Below are 13689 nucleotides of genomic sequence, written 5' to 3'. Positions count from 1 at the left end.
TTACTAAATAATGCTCCCATGTTTTTAAAGCTCTAATGAGGGCATATAACTCTTTATCATAGGTAGGATAGTTTAAAGTAGGTCCCTTAAGTTTTTCACTAAAGTAGGCTACGGGATGACCTTCTTGAATTAAAACAGCTCCTATCCCTACCCCAGATGCATCACATTCTAGTTCAAAGGCTTTGGAAAAATTAGGCAAGGCTAGAATAGGTGCATGAGTTAACTTATTTTTCAAGGTCTCAAAAGATAAAGCTTGTTTATCACCCCAAAGAAAAGGAACATCTTTCTTGACTAGTTCATTCAAAGGAGCAGCTAGGGTGGAGAAGTCTTTTACAAATCTTCTATAAAAACTGGCTAATCCATGGAAACTTCTCACCTCTCCTACTGTTTTAGGGGTTGGCCATTCTTGTATAGCCTTGATCTTCTCAGGATCAACATGTACACCTTCTTTTCCAACTTTGAATCCAAGGAAAATTACACTTTCTTGACAAAAAGTACATTTATCAAAGTTGGCAAAGAGATGATGTTCTCTAAGAAGAAACAAGACTTGTTTAACATGGCTAAGGTGCTCTTGAAGACCTTGACTAAAGATTAAGATGTCATCAAAGTAGACTACTACAAACCTCCCTATGCATTCCCTAAGAACATGATTCATCAACCTCATGAATGTACTTGGAGCATTGGTCAAACCAAAGGGCATGACTAACCATTCATACAAACCAAACTTGGTCTTGAAAGCGGTTTTCCATTCATCTCCCTCTTGAATTCTTATTTGATGGTATCCGCTTTTGAGATCAATTTTAGTGAAAATGTTTGCTCCATGTAATTCATCCAACATGTCATCTAATCTAGGAATGGGGTGCCTATATTTAACAGTTATATTGTTGATGGCCCTACAATCTGTACACATTCTCCAAGATCCATCCTTCTTAGGAACCAACAACACAGGCACAGCACAAGGACTTAAGCTCTTTTGGATCCACCCTTTGTTCAATAATTCATTAACTTGTTTCTCTATCTCTTTTGTTTCCATGGGGTTGGTCCTATAGGTTGGCCTATTAGGAAGGCTTGCCCCAGGCACCAGATCTATTTGATGTTCTATTCCCCTCAAAGGTGGTAATCCACTTGGTACCTCTTTAGGAAATACATCATCAAATTCTTTTAAAAGTTTTTGCAACCCCTTTGGTAGAGAACCAAGTTCATAATTTACTGAAACAAGTGCCTCTTTGCAATAGAGAAGAAAATGAGGTTGTCCAAGCAAAAGAGTTTTAGAAACTTTTAAGGTTTGAGGTTGGACAACTTCTTTGGTTGAGGCATTGTTTACCAAACTCATATTCTTCTCCTTTTTCTCTTTCCTATTTTCCTTTTTCTTTTCTCCATCCAACTTCTTCTTAAGAAATATTTGGTCCTCTCTTACTTGTGAAGGTGTAAGAGGACACAAAACAATTTTCCTGCCCTTGTGTTGAATAGTGATTTTGTTGGTGACTCCATCATGTAGAGTTAGTTTATCAAATTGCCAAGGCCTTCCAAGTAATATGTGCCCAGCTTCCATTGGTACTATATCACAAACAATTTGGTCTTCATATTTTCCAATGGAAATGGGTACACTCACTTGTTCTTTAACTATTATTCCTTCATCCTCTTTGATCCATTGAAGTTTATAAGGTTTAGGATGAGGAGTAGTAGTTAATCCTAGCTTCTCTACCATTCTTGAACTACAACAGTTGCAACAAGAGCCACTATCCACAATCATTGAACATGTCTTTTCAAAAACTTTACACCTCGTGTGGAATAGATTCTCTCTTTGTGACTGTTCTAGCTCAACATGTTTATTTTCAAGGAGTCTCCTTACCATGAGTAAGTCACAATCACAAGGTAAAGCTTCTTCTTCTTCAGAAGTGGATGTTTCAGACTCACTATATAAAGAACCCTCACTATCACTCTCATGCTCAAGAATGTAAGTTGACCTTCTATTTCGACACTCAGATGCATAGTGTCCTTTTTCCCCACATCTAAAGCACTTAGTCTCCTTACTTTTATGGTCTCTTGAAGGTTCTTTAACCCTTTCTTTTTCTCTCTCTCTTTCCCTAGGCCCATCATACCTTGATTTAGATAGACTACACAAATATTGCAACAGGGAACACGAAATTAATGACTGGAAAAACACAAAACAGAAACAAAATTACTCAAAACAGAAACTGGAAAAACTGAAACAGAAAGCACAACAGAATGTAGAAATGGAGTGCAAAGATGGAGGAATAGCTTAGCTCTTGGTGCGTGGACGACCTAAGCTCATGATACCACTTGATGGAAAAATAATCCCAGCTGGAAACGTGTAGACAGAGGCTCCAGACCGGAAGAAACCAGTAGTGAATGGTGGTGCAGCGGATTGATGGAATGGTGGAGTGTTTAAGGTGTGTTAATTGAGGAAAGGTGTATGGGTGAAGCCTCACAACTCAGAGGGCCTTCCTACAGAGGAAGGAAGCTTGAGGAAAGGAGAAGAAGTAGTAAATCAAAGGTGACTTAAGAGCACAAAAGCTGGAAAGCAAATTCTGCAGCATATCATTAAGCTCAAAAGTGAGAAAATACAAAGAAGAGACCCTCTTATTTATAGGTGAAGAGGAGCCTAATTTCTGATTTAATTCCCTCCTAAATTCAAATTATTTAGCATAGGAGGCACGTTCATTTTGATCCAGCAAGGTCCATGCCTCATTCCAGCTCAGCCAGCAAGGTGCATGCTTCATTCCAAATCAGCCAAGTCACGTGGATTGGTCTTCTCTCGGGTGAAAAATGCTGGTGCATTTCCCATTCCGCAAGCACCTCCCTTTTTGGTTCCTTTGTTGGCCTTTATTGATTTAACTTCTTGGATGGCTCAATCATGGTCTCCAAGATTTATTAGTTCCTACAAAACAAAGTATAAGTGCTTTAGTTAAGAGAAGAAGGATTTTTATAAGTAACCTTCCATAGAAGTAAAATGTTAGGTGATCCTTCTTCTTCTTGAATCTTCCTTGTCATGGCTCTAGTAAGAGGTCCAATGTGATTTCTTGATGGTCTTCCATCACTTTCTCTAAACGACAAACTGATTGGTTGGATTTGAAGACCTTGGCGCCGTGATCGTCTAGGTACCTCCTGATCATCAAACAGATGACTCAAGAGTTAGGATTTTAGAGAGAAGTAAGAGAACTCTAGAAAAGTGGTTTCTAGAGAGATGGTACGTTTTAAAATAATGAAACTCGTTTATAACAAAACTATTTATAATAAAACCGTTAAATATTAAAATAGTCGAGTCTCACTATTTTTAGACTACCACCATTTCTAAAAATACCATTTTATGGGGTTTTACAATTCTCCAAGGAAGAAAATGTGTACCTGTTGTGCTTTTTCTATCTCATTTGTCATCATACCAATCTGCATCTGAATATGTAATAATGTTCAATCTAACCTTTGATTCTCTTTTTTGAAATAAAACTCCAAAATTGTGTGATTGTTTAGGATTTCTTATGTGTGATTGTTTAGGATTTTGCATATATCTACTGATCAAACCACCACTAAAACTCATATTAGGCCGTGTATTGCAAATATATCTTCCAACAATTTTTTCAATAGACAGTGTTGGCTAAACTACTTTTGTGCATTTCAAATTTCTTTAATAAATCCTATGCATATCTTGATGTGCCAAGTTTAGTTTCCGTGAACTCAATTCCCAAAAAATAGCTCAATTTACCCAAGTTATTCATTTTAAATTCATTCAACATTTGGAACTTGAATTTGGCATTTAAATATTCACTTCTACCATTGACTAAAAGGTCATCCACGTACAAGCACACAACCAACTTCTCAGTCTTCTCATAACTGTGAGAACTCTTTACATCACACCATGCTCAGAGGCACATTATTCAAATCCATTTTCTCCCATAAATATACTAATTCTCTAGTTTCAAGCTCCAAGAGCCTGTTTCAATTCATAAAGGGCCTTCTTCAGCCTATACACCCTGTGCTCATGCTCTTTGACTTCAAATCCTTGTGGCTGCATCACATATACTTATTCCTCCAACTTGTCATTTAAAAAAGTTGATTTTAAGTCCAATTGATGCATTGACCAATGCAGTTGTGTTGCAAGTAACACTACCAACCTTATTGTTTCAATCCATGCCACATGTGCATATACTTCTCCAAAATCAATTAATAGCCTTGCGCAAAAATCCTTTAGTCATTAATCTGGCTTTATGTCGTATTATAACACCTTGTGAATTTACTTTTGCCTTATAAACCCACTTCAATGCTATAGGTTTATTGTCAGTAGGTAGTTTTGTCAGTTCCCAAGTTTGATTCTTTTCAATAGAATCAATCTTTTATTGCATTGCTTTCTACTACCTTTCATAAGCAACAACTTGCTCGAATTCAACTAGTTCAGCTTTAGCTAAAGTTATCATCAGAAGTGATAGTAGCATCGTGAAACAATTCATTATCCCTAAAGTAAGATGGTAGTTGAGTTTCTCTTAATGATCTCCTTACACTCACAACATTAGCACCTACTTTCTTCATATTCATCCAACAAAATCCATCAATAAACAAGATTCATCAATAAATTTTTACAATTTCCAATAAATATTGATCGTCCATAAATTTAGTTTTTTTTAGTAACTATATTTTAATATTGTTTATAGATTCAAGAGCATGAAGATGACGAAGACCATAAAATCAATCTTTTATATTAATGAAGTTACAATTATGTAGTAAATAAATAGTTTTACATAGGTAATTTTTTGACTTTTGTAATTTTAAATTTTGATAGGATGATTTTTAGAAATGACTTCATGACAGTTATTTATTTTAGTCATGTACTCTGGATTCTTACACTACAAAAATAATTAATTTTAGGAGGGGTTATTTTCTGGCAGTTTTAAAAACCCCGAATAATTCCGGCGGTTTTAATAAAACCGTCCCTAAAATATGATTTTTTTTTTAATTTTATAATACTTACAAACGCATATCCTTTCCCACTGCCTTCGGTTATTCACTTTAGGAACATCTATTCTAATTTGGGGTATACTTTCGAACTCTAAAACCTTCTTCCCGTCTTCATAAAAATTTCTCCCAAACCCTACCCTGCATCACAATCTTCTCCTGCTAGGCTTTGTATTCGTCTTCTTTGGCTTGACTTTGTGTTCGTCTTCTCTTCTTGTTTGGTTTCGTGTTTGTCTTCTCCTGCGAGGTGGAGCATTGAGGTGGAGGCGTCGAGGTGGAGGCATCGAGGTGGAGGCGTCAAGGCATTTGTGGGTTGAGCGAGTTCAAGGTACTCTGACGTGCTCCCGCACTGACCGTCAAGGTAAGACTGTGTTCGATCTTGGCTCTCTAGTTTAGGTTTTCGAAGTCATCTACTTACGAACCACTTCGATCCCATTCACGAAAAATTGCAAATCCATATGCTCTGGTTTAATTTTTGTGTTTTTTGTTATGGATCAATAGCTTGGTAAGTTGTTTAGGATAATCTTCTCGTAGAGCTAGCATTCGTGAAATGCGTTATTGCTTGTTTATGTATACTGGAAAGTGCAGATACTGTTGTATCTCTTTTCATCTGGTGTGAAGCTGAGTTCAACTGTTTAGGTGCAGAAATAGCGGGGAAGCCCAGGTAATGGTTTTTGTGACTTAGTAGCTGAAGTAGTAATTTAATACTGTTCAGTAATTATGTTAACTTTTCTCTTGGGCACTGCAATAAATAAATGGAATTTTATAATGTGACTTTGTTGATGAGATGCTTCATCATACTCGTCTTTTAATGAGATAAGCTTCTTCTAAACTACTTACAACATCAAGCATATCCTTTTCTTCATAGAAACATATTGAGCAAAAATTTGTATTGGAACATCTTCCATTTTACCAAATAACAAATGTTTGCTTGTGATTTATACCTTCTGAGATGAAAATAATATGCCACTCTATGCTTCTTTTTTCTATTAAATATTGTTTATAATTATGGATGACAAATTCTCAGTGCTGTATCTTGAATTCTCAGGAGGAGTGCTTGCTGAGGTTACAGAGTCGCATTGACATTCCATACGATAGTTCTATTCCTGAGCACCAGGTATCTCATCTATTGATATTGTTCATGTCACGGTGAGTGATGTGGTAATGACTATGTATGAAGCACATAACTTTATGTGCTTCTGATGCCTTACCATGTGTTCAACCTTTTTTACTTGAAATAGTTATAATTTTGATATAAAATAATTAGCAGTATTTATTGGATTCAACGCACCCTGAAGCAAGCATGAGAAATTTATGTTGTATTTTTCATTATTCATATTCTGTTATTTTTTCCTTTTAATCGCATTCTATTTAACAACAGTCTTTTATTACAGTTTTAGAAGGAACCTTAAATGTTTGGTAAAAAGGTTGAGGTTTGATAGTGGGAAGACAAACTTAAAGGTTAAAATAATTTTCTGGTACACCAAATCTTCCACTAGAGAGATCATTTTCTCAAAATATACACTTGGGAATTGCATGGCCATGAAGTCTCTTATAAATATGAAGATAATTTAGGTGAAATGCTCTTGAATATATGATTTGTAGCAATATGTGATTCAGTAGAATGTGTATCTTCCTTTAACATGTGCAATGTTTTGTTTATAGAGAAAGCAATTAAGAGAAAAGAGAAAGACTTTTGGCCCCCTCAAAAGTCAAAACGCAAGTTCGTTTTGTGTTTCAACTTCCAAATAAAAGCAAAAGAAAAAATCAGATTTGTGATTGAAGGCAACATGAAAATGCATTTTGGCCTTTGGATTAAATTTTATGATGCATATATTTTATGATGCATTAAATTTTGGCTTTTCCATATATGATGCATTAAATTTTATGCAGAAGCCCGTTAGTTTGAAACCAAGATCTTGATTTGAATTGTTATACTAATATGCGTGTGTTATATGTTGCAGTGGTTAGCAGGAAAACCCAAAAGAAGAAATTAAAAGGTAGAAGGAAATGAATGGTTTAAAAGATAGTGTTGAAGGAACGTCTCTTTCGATCTTCCAGAGACATGTTTATTTATTAATATAATATGTTGTATTATATGTTATATCTTTATTAAATGATTTATTAGTCTCCTTATTATTCCAACCGCCTAATAAGCTATTAAATGATTTGGCACTATGATCATCATGTTCTAACCTTTTGGAAAAAATGGGTGATACAACATACCTTTTGGAAAAAATGTTACCATTAGTATATGGCTTGTCCTCTTAAGATGCCTTATGAATTCAGTATGTTAGATTTTGAGCAACAATCTCATCTCCATCTTTGAGCATTCTATGGAATGTACAGCTAGCAGGAGCTTATTGGTCTCCTTATTATTCCAACCGCCTAATAAGCTATTAAATGTTTGTCCTTATTCTGATTTGGCACTATGATCATCATGCTCTAACCTTTTCCAATGTTTTTTCTTGGTTCTTTATCATTACGGCCTTTGACTACTGCTATTACTCACTTTTTGCGGATCCTCGTTATACTGTCATGTTTGCTTTAATTTTTCTTCTTCGTATATTTAGATAGAATAGTAGATCGAAACATGAAGCTGATTCCACATCATATTGGGTTTAGCTATCATTGCCTTCAATTTATTTATGTGTGCATTGAAGAGTAAAATGTATGCCTTCGTTAAATTATTTAGTTCATTTTTTTAATTCTCTTTGCTTTGTTCAATCAACATTATAACTTTTCATATTTTTTGAATTTTTTTTAGCACAGTAGAGATAGCAGTGGTGTAACTTATGTTGGGAGATCAATTTCATTCTTTTTAGTAAGTGTATTCTTGTATATATTCTAATTTATTTTGATGATCTAAAAATTCATAATCAATTGTATAACAACATTTTTTTTATTCACTTCTTGTGTACCAGGGAGTCCTATTAGCTGAGTTACAAGATTTGGAGACTGTTCTGCTGAAAAATTCTCAAGCGGTAATACAAAAAATTCTGACTTTGTCCTCATTTTTGAAAAATGTTCTTGTAAATTACTTGTATTTCTTTTTGTTATGTATTATTCTGCTCATATGTCCCTAGGTTGAGTGTGTTGTAACTTCCTATCATGTAATTTCACTCAAATATTCTCCTAAAATATTCTCTCCTTAAAATATGAAGTTCCTTCTTCAAATGTTGTTAAGAAATTGGAATGACAAGCTGGTAGTTTGTCAAGAGTTTATAATATGATTTATGTAGATAAAGAGTAAAACAGAATCAATCCTAATAAAGTAGCTAATTATGAAATTAACTCCTGAAATAAATCCCTTGATCTAAGGGATTGTGAGTTGACTTTCCCCATAAAAGGAAAGTCGATTGTAAATGATTTTCCTTGGATTAGTTCTCACAGTTTAGTAAATTCATCTCATGTAGTGTATTTCGTTGAATATCGTCCTTATTCTAACCTTCCAATCCTCTTGGCATGAACAGAGGTCGTTGTAATGGATAGATCATGGATAGACATGCCTCGAAATACAAATCAATATATGAGAGGATTGAATACTTTCTTGGACTTCGCATTCACTAATAGTGGTGTTAGGGGAAAGATAGTATGTCCATGTCAGAAATGCAATTTTAAGAAATGGCAAAGTCGTGAAGAAGTATATGAGCACTTAATTATTAAACCTTTTCCAAAAGGTTATACAATGTGGCTTCTACACGGGGAGAGAAGAGTAAATGACGAAGCTCCTCAAGTAATGGTCGAAGAAGATGGTGGAAGAGTTGAAATTAATGATAATATGTGTGAAATGATTAATGATGTATTTGCACATCATTGCTCAACCAACGACATGGTGGATGATGACGATATGGGTGCAGAGTCAAGCCATACTAGAAGTCATGATGGGACAAATTTTTTTGAATTAATGCAAGATGGACAACAGAGCTTATATGAAGGATGTGATAAATATTCAAAACTTTCTTTCTTGGTGAAGTTGTATCACATCAAATGTCTATGCAGAATAAGTGACAAAGCTATGTCCATGATACTGGAATTGCTAGCAGATGCATTTGAACATGCTAAAATTCCAAATTCATTCTATGAAGCCAAAAAAGTGATTAGCAAGCTTGGTCTTCATTACACCAAAATTGATGCTTGCTCGAATGATTGTATGTTGTATGTTGGAGAAGACAAAGATAAAGATTCTTGTAAGAAATGTAAGACATCAAGATGGAAGCCAAAAAAGAGAAATACAATTGGTGATGATGTTGTTGTTAATAAGCGAAAGAAGATTCCTGCAAAGGTGTTAAGGTATTTTCCTTTGAAGCCTCGATTACAGAGGATGTTTTTGTCATCTAAAATAGCTGAGCATATGAGATGGCATGCATCAGAAAGTACGGATGAAGGCATGTTAAGACATCCAAGAGATTCTGAAGCATGGAAGAAATTTGACTTAATGCACCCTCAATTTGCCTTAGACCCTCGAAACGTGAGACTCGGTTTAGCTACTGATGGGTTCAATCCATATGGGAACTTGAGCACCAATCACAGTATTTGGCTAGTTGTTCTCATACCATACAACCTTCCTCCTTGGATGTGTATGAAACAAAGTTCATTCATTTTGTCCATGATCATTCCTGGAAAGCGAGCACCGGGCAATGATATTGATGTTTACTTACAACCATTAATAGAAGAGTTGAAGGAGTTGTGGAACACTGGAATTAAAACTTTTGATTCATATGGAAATGAAGTATTTGATATGCGTGCAGCCATATTGTGGACTATTAGTGACTTTCCAGGACTTGGAACCTTATCTGGATGGAACACACATACAGGATTGGCATGTCCGAGATGTAATTTTGACACTACTCCTAAGAAGCTTGTCAAAGGTGGGAAATTTTGTTTTATAAGTCATCGTCGGTGGTTAGATGGAAGACATAAGTTTAGATTGGCTCATAGCAGGTTTGATGGAACTATTGAAAATAGAAGCCAACCAATGGCAATCTCAGGACATGATATCCTACAACAACTTGGGAATGTTCACGTTGAATTTGGGAAAGAACCTATAGTTGAAGAAAGGTCAAAAAGACAACGCAGAGTTGATCATCCTAAGGTAGATACTCTACAATGGCGAAAGAAGAGTATATTTTTTGACCTTCCTTATTGGGTAGATAACTTATTGCACCACAATCTGGATGTTATGCACATTGAAAAAAATGTTTGTGACAATATATTGTTCACATTGTTGAATGATAGTACAAATAATAAATGCAAAGACAATCTAAAGGCAAGAAAGGACTTACAACTTTGGGGTATTAGACCAGATCTGTGGCCTGATGAGAATGGTAGATATCTTCCTGGTATATATAAGAAGAAGAAGACAAAACATCATACACAGCAAAGTGTCTCTCATACATGGGGTCACACAACTAACCATCCACCAGCTCCTCAAGTCCAATCCTCACCCTCTCTTTCTGCCCCTCAAAGAAGTAAGTTCCCTTTTTTTTAAATGTCTAATACTTGTTTTATTCATGTTATCATTTTTTGACATTCATTTAATTATAGGAACATACAAACTAAAGCTACCTTCGACAAGCCAAAGCACATGCACTCCTACTCATATTGAGTCCCCAAATGCATTTGCTTTTCAATCAGCATGGACTCCTGCACCTATTCAGTCCCCAGATGCATTTTTTCAGTCATCAGTTCAAGTTAATGTAAGTGTTTCAATTACATTAGTAAAAACAGTAAACGTAAAATTTTATTTAAAGACAAAAATTGTGGAATCTCTAATCAGTAGCAACAACAAGGGAATTTAGTGTCATACCAATAAGAGAAGGCAAAACTTTTAGAAATGTGGGCAATTGCTGTATCAGAATTTTAGTAGTGATTGTTTGCTGTTTTATGTAATGTTGTTGGATGTTTCAGCATTATTTCCTTGCTGTTTTATACCAGTAAATTTTTCCTTGCTGTTTTAGTAGTGATTGGTGTTACTGCATTAAAATCCTTGTTGTATTAGACTGTTCTGACTGTTGTGTCTGCACTAAAACATTGTTGTTTTGTAACTTTATTGGGCTGTTTTACTCATATTAAAGCGCTTCTGTTTTTATCTCATATGCTGGTTGGTTACATATGCTTGATATAACTTATATGGAATGGTCAAACTAATTGTTGATTGTGCTGTTATGAAGTATGTTAAGAGGATTGGTTGTTGTGATCTTATTTTTTTTATCTCTCAAAAGTACATTAGATGTGTTATATGTATTATTTGTTGCTAGTCACGTTGAGAAATCTTTTGTATTATACAAAGTGATATTTGGACCTTAAAGGTTAGGACAATTATGTTAAAAGTCTTCTGTCATTTGTGAGATGGCTAGAGAATTACTCTTGAATTATCCAAGAAGGTTTTGTATGATAAAAAACTAGAAGTAGTTCTGTATTAGAATCTTTTAGAAGAAGTACATATGATAAAAAAAATGCTCTGAAAATGCAAAATCAAAGCTGAACTAAGAATTGGAAATCAAATGAAGTGCACTCACCTTGGCTAGAAAGTGCCCAATGCATAGGTCATAGTCAATTGGTACCGTCATGCCTTTGTTATGAACTATCTCTCCAAGGATACGATCAATAGCTGCTCCCTGTTCCAAAATACCAAGTAGGAAGAAAATGCAAAGAAGTGTCAGGTGTTAGCATGTAGAAAAAATAAAGGTTTTTGTGACTACTAAAATGTTAATTGCTTGTGCAGATGGAATCTGACAACAAATGCCTGAAATTCAAAGAAACGTGACTCACTAAGTTAACTCACTTTTTTGTTGAAATTTAATAACAATAATGATAATTTCTTTTGCTTTCTCATCATCCCTTGTGTAGCCCTCAAATGAAGATGCTCTTCATTCACCACCTCAAGTAGGAGAAAATTCTCATGTACAAGATGAACATGAACAAGATGAAAATCAGGATACTCAGTTGGAAGTTGAACAAGAAAGGCCACCAACACACAAGGGAGCATGGTTGGTTGATGTTATTGGTAAGACACAAGTTCAACATATTAATGCTTTCATTATGTTACTTATATGAATAGTTACTGCTGAAGTTGTTTGACACAAGAGTATTTGACACAAATTTTCTTTCTTCACAGATGACCAACGTAAGATGACTACCAAACACTTAAAAACAAATGATGTTTGGAATTTGCCTCAAAATGAAAGGATTATTGTACATTGGAATGAGGAATATCAACCAATTGGAGATGGTGGCGCATTATTGAATCGATTCTTGGGAAGTATCGCTAGAAACTTCAAGGTATTCCCTATTTGTTATTCTTCTTGGAAGAAGATTCCCAAAAGTTACAAAGAAGACATGATTCAAAATACCATTCAAGTAAGTAATGTAAATACAAAATACCATTACAAAAAAGACATCCAAAATTTATTTATTGGGTAATTGTTGTTAATTTTTTATTAAAATTTGTTTTGAAGACAAAGTTTGAAGTGAATTCCGATATTCAAATCAATTACATCTTGAAAGCGCTTAATCATAAATGGAGAGATTGTCGGCAAGAATTATGGCAACAAAGAGATGATGGGACGCGAACTAGAGATGAATTGATTGCCATGGCTCCAGAAGGCATAGATAGAGATCATTGGGCTTCTTTTGTTGACTATCGACTTGATGAAAGAACAAAGGTAAAACCTACATTTCTTTTCATAAAATTCTGTTATGATTTAATAACTTTTTTTATCACAATGTTAGGAGATTGCCTTAAAAAATAAGCATAATAGGACAAAACAAACTCTTGCTCACACAGGGGGATCCAAGAGCATTGCAAGGAAGAGGGAAGAAATGGTGAAGTGTTATTTATCTTCAATTTTCTGTTTCTCATAATATTTATGATATACCTAATAAGAATTTGTTAATTTTCATAGGAAAACGAGTGTGGGCACAAAGTTAGCAGAGGAGAAGTTTGGATAGCTACTCATAAGAAGACCAATGGAGCTTTTATCAATGATGAGGCAAGGGAAATTGGTGTAAGTTCCAATCTTTTTTTTGTGATTGGTTTAGTTATATATCTCTTTATAGTCTCGTTCAAATGATATTACTTAAATGAAGAACTCAATGTCATGTGTACTATATACATGTCTATAGATGTCATGTAATAGATACATTATAGGAAAAAAGAACCTTTTTACTATAAGTAGTTGGTTGTTCATGTGTTTTGTGTTTTCTGAATTATTGATGGTTAAAAGCATTGATTCTAGTAGAAATTGACACTTACACATGATTGCTATTGGTATTAAGATTTAAGTTCCTTAATATGATTGTCATTACAGACTTCAATTTGAAGAATGAGTATTAATTGGTCCCATCCATGATGTCACGTGGATACCCTTCTTTCAATCAATCTTATATGGATTTCCAGTTTTATTGAAATGATGGATTTCTTTTCTGAGATCTATTGACCTTTTACTGGTTATACAACTTTCTTCAAATGACTAGTACCTTGTATCCTGACTTAGTTAAAGGTTTATATGCGAATGCTAGATTAGAAGATGGAATTATTGTATCAGAGTGAGAGGGATAGATTTGGTCCTGAATAATGATGTATGGACTATTGTTGGTTTTGGGTTAGGCGGGATGAAATCTCATAACCCAAGTATAGACTTTGCACTTTTGACCCTGGAAAATATAATAACCCAAAGATCAGATTTTGAAGATAGTGAAAGTATACTACTGTTTTTG

At 34.6% G+C, this 13689-nt stretch overlaps 1 long non-coding RNA gene across 2 annotated transcripts; it reads left to right on the top strand.

The window, feature by feature from the left end:
* The first annotated feature begins 5021 nt into the window (after positions 1-5021).
* LOC128194319 (uncharacterized) lies at positions 5022-8109 on the top strand. Of its 2 annotated transcripts, XR_008245726.1 has the most exons (6): positions 5297-5329; positions 5557-5632; positions 6017-6085; positions 6933-6968; positions 7736-7792; positions 7893-8109. It is a non-coding gene; the product is annotated as an uncharacterized LOC128194319 (long non-coding RNA). The 2 variants fall into 2 exon arrangements; XR_008245725.1 differs by lacking the exon at positions 5557-5632 and having other exon boundaries at positions 5022-5329.
* The last annotated feature ends 5580 nt before the right edge of the window (positions 8110-13689 follow it).

Source organism: Vigna angularis, chromosome 10 (genome assembly GCF_016808095.1).
Source record: "Vigna angularis cultivar LongXiaoDou No.4 chromosome 10, ASM1680809v1, whole genome shotgun sequence".
Classification (NCBI taxonomy): domain Eukaryota; kingdom Viridiplantae; phylum Streptophyta; class Magnoliopsida; order Fabales; family Fabaceae; genus Vigna; species Vigna angularis.
Note: the sequence above shows the minus strand (reverse complement) of the source record. Positions and strands in the feature narration are given on the sequence as shown.